Source organism: Lipotes vexillifer, unplaced genomic scaffold (assembly GCF_000442215.2).
Source record: "Lipotes vexillifer unplaced genomic scaffold, Lipotes_vexillifer_v1.1 scaffold1319, whole genome shotgun sequence".
In the NCBI taxonomy this organism is placed as follows: domain Eukaryota; kingdom Metazoa; phylum Chordata; class Mammalia; order Artiodactyla; family Lipotidae; genus Lipotes; species Lipotes vexillifer.
Genome location: NW_006779997.1, coordinates 194,068 through 202,093, shown reverse-complemented (window position 1 = coordinate 202,093; position 8,026 = coordinate 194,068). Strand labels below are relative to the sequence as shown.

Below are 8,026 nucleotides of genomic sequence, written 5' to 3'. Positions count from 1 at the left end.
AAGGTTATGATACTAACTAACCCCCTAAAAGACAAATCTCTGGACTGAGACAAGGAAGCCATTATCAAATATCCACATCAAAAATCCAGCCCATGATTTGGAAAAGGAAGAATGGAAGAAATGTGGTGTATACTTCACTTAGATAATCCTTGAGACTCTCAAGGTGACAGTTTGGTGGCACCAGGTGATTCCAAATGGATATTAGCTGAATTTCTCTTTGAAACTACGCGTCATGGTGAAGACATATTGCTTACTATCTTAAATCAATGTTGGTGGGAAAACTTTAAAAGACAGCTGAGATTATTTTGGGGACATGTGTTACTTGTGAACAACGTAATCCTGGAAAAACTGTAAAGATGAGGCATGGCCAGGAACCAAAACCTCCAGGACTCTTTGAATACCTTCAGATAGATTTTATCCGGCTCCCACTCTCCATGGGATTTATTTATTTTTAGGATGGGTTACAGCATTTTCTTGCTGAAAGTCTTCTTTGCTGAACATTCTTTGCAGTCTCTAAAAAGCTGCTTGATTTTGTGTTTCGAATCTGGGGTATACCAACTTTTATATCGAGTGACCAAGGCATACAATTTACATGAACTACTATAAAAGAACTTTGTAAGGCATCACTCTTTCTCAAAAACTATGCTGTCCTTACCACCCACAAACTTCTGGAAAGATGAAAAGAACCAATGGAATCCTTAGGTTAAAATTAGCAAAACTTTCAGAAATTCTTGAGCTCTCTTGGCTAGAGGTACTCCCACTAGCCCTTTTGGCCATATGTCTCAGTGACACATTGGTTATATCCCTATGAACTGTTAACAGGAAGGCACATACTTTTAGAAATTTCACCCCTGATATTAGACTCTTTTCCGCTGCATGCAGATGTGGCAAAATATTGCAGGTCCTATAATGGACACGTTAAGGCCAGCTTCACACGACGTTTCTTAAATTGGCTCTTCATGATCATCAACTAGGAAATTTCATCTATTGGAAGAGACACTGGGAAAAACCTCTCTTGAACCTCACTGGAAGGGACCTTATTAGGTACTGTTAACAACTGTTGAAATACCTTTCTAGGCCCAAGATGGAGCCACTCCTGCCTGGGGTGCCACATTTAGTAAACTGAAACTTAGATAACTTTCTCATCCCTTTAAATGATACACTTGACCAGAAATGCAGTATATTTAGTCAGTCAATCCCCAAATGCAAGCCAGCTCTTGGCCTTCTCACCCAAACATGGTTGACAGTGGGGCCCCAGCCAATCGGATATTTTCTTTTTTTCTCTTTCCTTTTCTTTCTTTATCCTGTAAAAGCTTCCTTCCTTCTACCCCATTTTGCAGTTCTCCAGAAAGAGATTGTCTGCTTCATGAAGTGTTAAGTAAAGTTTGTATCACCTAAGTTGTCTTCTTTAATCTTTTTTTTTTTGGCGGTACGCGGGCCTCTCACTATTGTGGCCTCTCCCGTTACGGAGCAGAGGCTCCGGACGCGCAGGCTCAGCGGCCATGGCTCATGGGCCCAGCCGCTCCGCGGCATGTGGGATCTTCCCGGACCGGGGCACAAACCCGTGTCCCCTGCATCGGCAGGCGGACTCTCAACCACTGTGCCACCAGGGAAGCCCAGTAAGTCAATTTTTGACTTAACTTTTCACAGCTAAATAAGCAACTCAGTTCAATATAACTGGAAGTCTACTCCAATAGGGGACTTCAAGCTGAGGATTATCACAGCTCCTTTAGAAGCAGCTGATCTTTGGAAATAGACAATGGACTGAAGAGCTTTGGAATAAGCACATGGCCTTGGAAAATGGAGAGATTCCAACTAAGACATTGTACCAGGACCCCTGTCTAATTGTTGTCTTGTTTTTGACTGACTTACTGATATTCTCCTTCTCTATTACTATATAGATCACTGATGTTTTCAGAATGCTCCCTTCTCTCCTTTTCCCCGCTCTTTATTGTAATTGTTGGATCAGAACATAGTCACTCTTCTTAGATTGTCCCAGATAGGACCCTCTGCCCTCAGCCTTACTGACTGTTGGATATGCCATTCATCATTGGATTCTCACAATGAAAATGTATAGGCTAGCATCAAATGAGATCACAGAGAACTACAGCCAATGGCTATTCCACTTGCACCTACATGGACAAACTACATTAAACACATTAGCCTGTGACTCTGCTAGTTTTCTTTCTCCCAGAGAAAGAATCAATTAGTACAATCTATTGATCAGACCCCAGGTAATTCTAAATTTGAATTTAACAAATTTTGTAGGGTGATGGGCCAAATACTTGCCACTTGGAAGAGACTAATAGAGATCTAAGTATGTAAGTTCTTGGTTCTGATTTCATTTTATGATAAAATCTTTTTTCTCTGATCTCCATGTGCCCCTATAGGCTACTACTTCCTTTGCAGGCAGAACACATGGTCTTGTTTGCCTCAGACTAAGATTTTATCCAATTTAGTAATAGCATCCCAAGACTTCTTTATACACCTAGACGTTAATTCTACAAACTACCAAGGATGGAAATTCTGAGTCAGATGCAAGCTACAAAAGGAGACCACCCTTGATTGTTCAGGTACTCTACCTGGAGGCATTGCTGACTCATTGTTTATCCTAATAATCAGAGCAGTCTTCTCAATGGTGAGAATTATACAAATAGAAAAGACTGTAAGATGAAGTTATCATTAACTTTGGCAGAAGTTATTAATGATACTACCTAATATCTAGAAGGAATAGAAATCTGTCTCAACTCATTGGCACGAGCAGTGGTGGACAATTGCATTGCTCTTGATCTCTTGTTTGCTAGTCATGGTGGTGTCTGTGACTGAATATTCAAACAGACGATGGGCAGATGATATATAACAATAGAACTTGACCCACAATCTCTGCAGCAGTCAGTCCAGGAAGCCAAACCATAACCTCTGCAACAGTCAACCCAGAATTGTCCTGATTTGGTCATGTTTGCCAGCTTCCCTATTTTTTGTTCCTCATAACCAACCAGAGATCTATATGATTTATATCCCAGTTTAGGTATTTTTACATTTCAAAAATCAGAATATATAAAAAGTATGATTCTTCTCATAGTAGTACTGAAGACGAATCTTTCCCATATTAAAAAACAATCAGTGTCATAAAAAATAGAAACAGTTGTGGAAACAAAGACTATTGACATGAGAATAAACAGAAACTATTTATTCAGCGTTCGATATAGGAAGGATCATCCACCATCACTTGCATTTGGCGGAGACTCAAAGACAAGAGGGGAGTGGGAAAGGTTTATAAAATAAATAAAGGGAAGACTTCAGAAATACTCTGATGAGAATTTGGGATGGGGGATCTGGAGGTGGACTAAGCAGAAGTAGAGCATCTTATGGCTTGGGGAGCATATATGGCTCACATTTGGACCGCCCAGAGAAAGCTAAATAAATAGCTTTCTTGAGGTATAATCGACATACAACAAACTTCACATATTTAAAGCATATATATCACCTGTGTTATAGACACACATACTCATGAAACCATTTTCTACATATCCAACATCCTCTAAAGTTTTCTTCTTCCTTTAAATCTCTCTCCTACTTCCTCTCTGCTTCTTTTCTATTATCAAGAATCCAGTGGTCTGTTTGCTGTTACTACATTAACTTTCATTTTCTAGAGACTCATAAATGGACTCACACAGTATATACCCTTTTTAAAATTTGTTTGGCTTCTTTCACCCAGCATAATTATTTTATTAAATGAGATTTGTTAAAATTTTGCTAAGAATTTTTGCATCTATAATCATGAGGGATATTCGTCTGTAGTTTTCTTGTAAACTTCTCTCTGATTTAGATATCAGGATAATGCTGGCCTTATGTAGAGTGAGTTGGAAATTATTCCCTCCTCTTCCAACTCTTCAACATTTTTGAAAGAGTTTCTGTAGAATTGGTAATATTTCTTCCCCAAATGTTTGATAGAATTCACCAGTAAAGCCATCTGGACCTGTACTTTTCTTTGTGAAACGTTTCTTTTTTTTTTTTTAAATTGCAACTTTAACTTCTTTAATAGATACAGGGCTATTTAGCTTATCCATTTTTCCTTGAGAAAGTCTGGTAATTTGTCTTTCAAGGAATTTGTCCATTTTTTCCTATGATGTTGAATTTATTACTATAGGGTTGTTCAAAATATTACATTATTCTTTTAGTATCTGTAGAATCTGTCACCTCTCTCATTTCCAATATTGGTAATTTATATGTAATTTTCCCCTGATCAATTTGTTTATAGGTTCATCAATTTAATTAATCATCTCAAAGATTCAGCTGTTAGTTTCATTGGTTTTCTCTATTGTTTTTTGCTTTACTATTTTATTGATTCAGCTTTAATCTTTATTATTTCTTTCCTCCTTGGATTTAACCATTGTGGTCAGAGAACATAGCTAGTATAACTTGAATCCTTTTGGATTTATTGAAACTTGCTTTATGGTCCAGATTATTGTCCATCTTGCTAAAAATTCTGTATACATATGATAAGCATTTGTATTCTGCTGGTTGTTGGAGCAGTATTCTATGTATGTAATCAGGTCAACATGGCTGATAATGTTTTTCAAGCCTATTATAACCTTGCTGATTTTTCTACCTACTTATATTATAGGTTATTCAGGGAGGGGGATTGAAATTTCTGACTATAATTGTGGACTTTATTTCACATTGCAGTTCTATCAGTTTTTGCTTCATTTATTTTGAAGCTCTCTTATTAGGTGCATAAATGTTTAGAATTGTTGTATACTTTTGATTTAATGGCCCCTTTACCATCATGAAATGATCTTATTTACCCCTGGTAATATTCTTTGCTCTGAAATCTACTTCATCAAATATTGATAAAGCCACTCCAGCTTTCTTTTGATTAGTGTTAGCATGATATAACTTTTCCCATCCTTGTACATTAAACTTGTGTTTTTATATTATTGATAAATGTGTGTCTCTTTTTATAGGCAGCAATTTAAAAAATCTAATCTGACAATCTCTGCCTTTTAGTCGAGGTGATTAGACTATTTGCATTTAATGTAATAATTGAGTTGTATCTATCATCTTGCTGTTTTTTTTCTATTTCTCTCATCTGTTCTTTGTTTCCTGTTTTTGCACTTTTCTGCCTACTTTTAATCAACTATTTTTTGTTATCTCTTTTATAATATCTCTTTTTATACATATCATCTCTTTTAGCTATAATTTTTACTCCTTTAGTGATAGCTTTAGGGTTTATAGAATACATCTTTAACTTGTCACAGTTTAACTTCAGGTGATTTTATAACACATCAGAATAGTATAAGAGCCTACAACAATATATTTCCTATGGACTTTATGTTATTGTTGCCATGCATTTTGCCTTTACATATATTATAAACATCACAATACATTTTTATGATACTTGTTTAAGTAGTCAACTATCTTTTAAAGAGATTTAAATAATAAGAAAAATAATCTTATCTACTTACTCCTGTAGCTATTTCCAGTGCTTGTCGTTGTGTAGATCCAGATTTCCATCTGGTATCATTTTCCTTCTGCCTGAAGTACCTACTTTAACATTCCTCATAGTGGGGGTCTGCTGGTGATAAATTTTATCAGTTGTGTGTGGAAGCATATTTATTTCATCCTCATCTTTAAAATATATTTTTGACAGATATAGAATTCTAGGTTGACAGGTATTTTTCTTTTAATACATTAAGGATGTTTTATTGTCTTCTTGCTTGCAATAGTTCTGATGAGAAATATGATGTTATCCTTATTTTTGTTCCTCTGTAATGTCTTCCCTCTGGCTGCTTTTAAGAGTTTTTTCTTTATTGCTGAATTTGGTTATTATGCACCTTGATGTAATGTTCTTCATGTTTCTCGTGTTTGGACTTTGTTGAGCTTCTGGAAGGCAGGTTGGTGGGTAAAGATGCTGATAGGAGGATTGAATTAGTGATGAGAGCTTATGGATGTTCTCTTCAGATTGCTTCATTGTTGTCAATGAAGTAGGGAGCAAGGTCACTGGCTGAGACTGAGGACAGAGGAAGAGGTGTTGAGCACGAGAGAAGGTATAAAGTTGTCACTTGGGAGGGTAGGAGAATTAATAGAGCAGGGAACGGTACTGTGGTCTTCAGTCATTTTTAAAGGCCCACTTAAAATTAGTGATCATGAATTTAAAGTCAGCATGGCTGAGTGTTTTTCTCCTTTCAGTTTTATCTGGAAGGGTTCGCGCACTTAGTAAATACAGTGCTGAAATAGCCAGGATTGTGGTTTTGCCAAGTTTACAGTAACTCAGAGAGGGGCAGGGGATGATTATATTGACTGACCGTTAAATATAGCTACATCAAACTTCCTCAATCAGAGTGGAAACTATTAGAAGGCAGTTCTTTGCATCTAGAAGGTGTTGAATGTGTATTTGCTGGCCCATGTATGGGTATGTCTTAACAGTAGAAAACCTGAAGGAGGTTGTATTATTGGAGCAAATTAACTCTGCTTTCCAGTGAAATGCTCTGTGAAGATCTTAACATGGGATACGCAGCTTTGCCTGTCTTGGCTCCGCCCAATTAGGTCAGCCTTCCTTACACCAACACCAGAGGTACTGGACTTCTTCCACTCCCCTGCACTTGCCACACACCTTTGCATATGTGGCTTCCTCTGCAGGAAGGCTTTACCTGTCCCTGGTAATTTACTCATCCTTGCTTTTCAGCTTTCCTAGTAATTCGAATATTCCTATAAGTTTAGTATCTAGTTAGTATGACTAATTGTTAGCACGTGTCAGTTTTAATTTGACATTTGTATTGTTGGTAACTGTTTGCTATTACACAGTAAGCTTCCTGAGGACAGGGACTTCACCTGTTTTAAGACTTCGCTGAATATAACATAGTCTCTGGCACATTGGTAGGTAGTAATAAATATATTAAAAAATTTTTTTTATTTTTTTTTTTAAGAAGATGTTGGGGGTAGGAGTTTATTAATTAATTTATTTATTTTTGCTGTGTTGGGTCTTCGTTTCTGTGCAAGGGCTTTCTCTAGTTGTGGCAAGTGGGGGCCACTCTTCATCGCGGTGCGCAGGCCTCTCACTATCGCGGCCTCTGTTGTGGCGGAGCACAGGCTCCAGACGCGCAGGCTCAGTAATTGTGGCCCACGGGCCCAGTTGCTCCGCGGCATGTGGGATCCTCCCAGACCAGGGCTCGAACCCGTGTCCCCTGCATTAGCAGGCAGATTCTCAACCACTGCGCCACCAGGGAAACCCAGTAATAAATATTTTTGAATCAACAGAGGTGAAAGCAAGTGTGACATGTGAAGTTTGGTGTGGGGAGCAACATCTTGCTTTCCGAGAATTCACAAGAACCTGGCTAATGATACATGCCTACCCTCCAAAGATATGCCCGGAACCCTGCCGACAGGGGGCCAAGGCAATACACGCAAGAGCCTTTTTATCTCAATAGCGTAAGCCAGATCTTGGGAGGCGCCGGCTCACTGGCCTCGGCGGATGTACGCAAGGGAATGGGGCGGGGCTCCGGTAACCTAGGCAACATCCCGGAAGCGGCGGGCTGTGTTAACTTGTGGCTGGCCGGGCGATTCTGGAGCCTGGAGTTTTAGTCGTCGTGGAGGCAGCAGTCAGGAAACTGCAAGGCAGGTTGCGATGACGGGGCGGAGGCCTGCAGCCCGCCCCACAGAATCTTAGGGACAGGGGCTACAGGGCGGGGCGAACGGTCGTGGCGTCTTCCTCTGTTCCCTGGGGATCCACGCGCCTGGGTTGAGGATCCTTACTACAGAAAGTGCACTCGCGACTCCATGTGTTTTGCGAGTGTGTGTGCGTGTCACGATGCCTGTCTGGGTGTGTTTGTTTCTAGCGCACTCCCCCAGGAGCATCCTGAGTGTGCGCGTGCGCACCGCTTTTGGGCACTTATGCGCAGAGCTAGAAATTGGGGTACCCTAATGTAGTTTTCAAGGAATTTCCGGTCTCGTGGGAGAGAGACAAACTATCCGGGGTACTTGGGGACAGGGAGGGTCATTTAAGTCGATTTGAAGTAGGAAAGTG

The 8,026-nt window shown here is 39.5% G+C and overlaps 1 protein-coding gene across 1 annotated transcript in view; it reads left to right on the top strand.

Annotated features, from left to right (window-relative positions):
- Positions 1–7,542: 7,542 nt before the first annotated feature.
- The window catches only part of SPICE1 (spindle and centriole associated protein 1), a 65,032-nt gene continuing 64,548 nt past the window's right edge, over positions 7,543–8,026 (top strand). The window contains exon 1 of the mRNA XM_007453143.1: positions 7,543–7,617. The gene's annotated coding sequence lies outside the window, so the exon portion shown is untranslated. The remainder of the gene's footprint in view (positions 7,618–8,026) is intronic.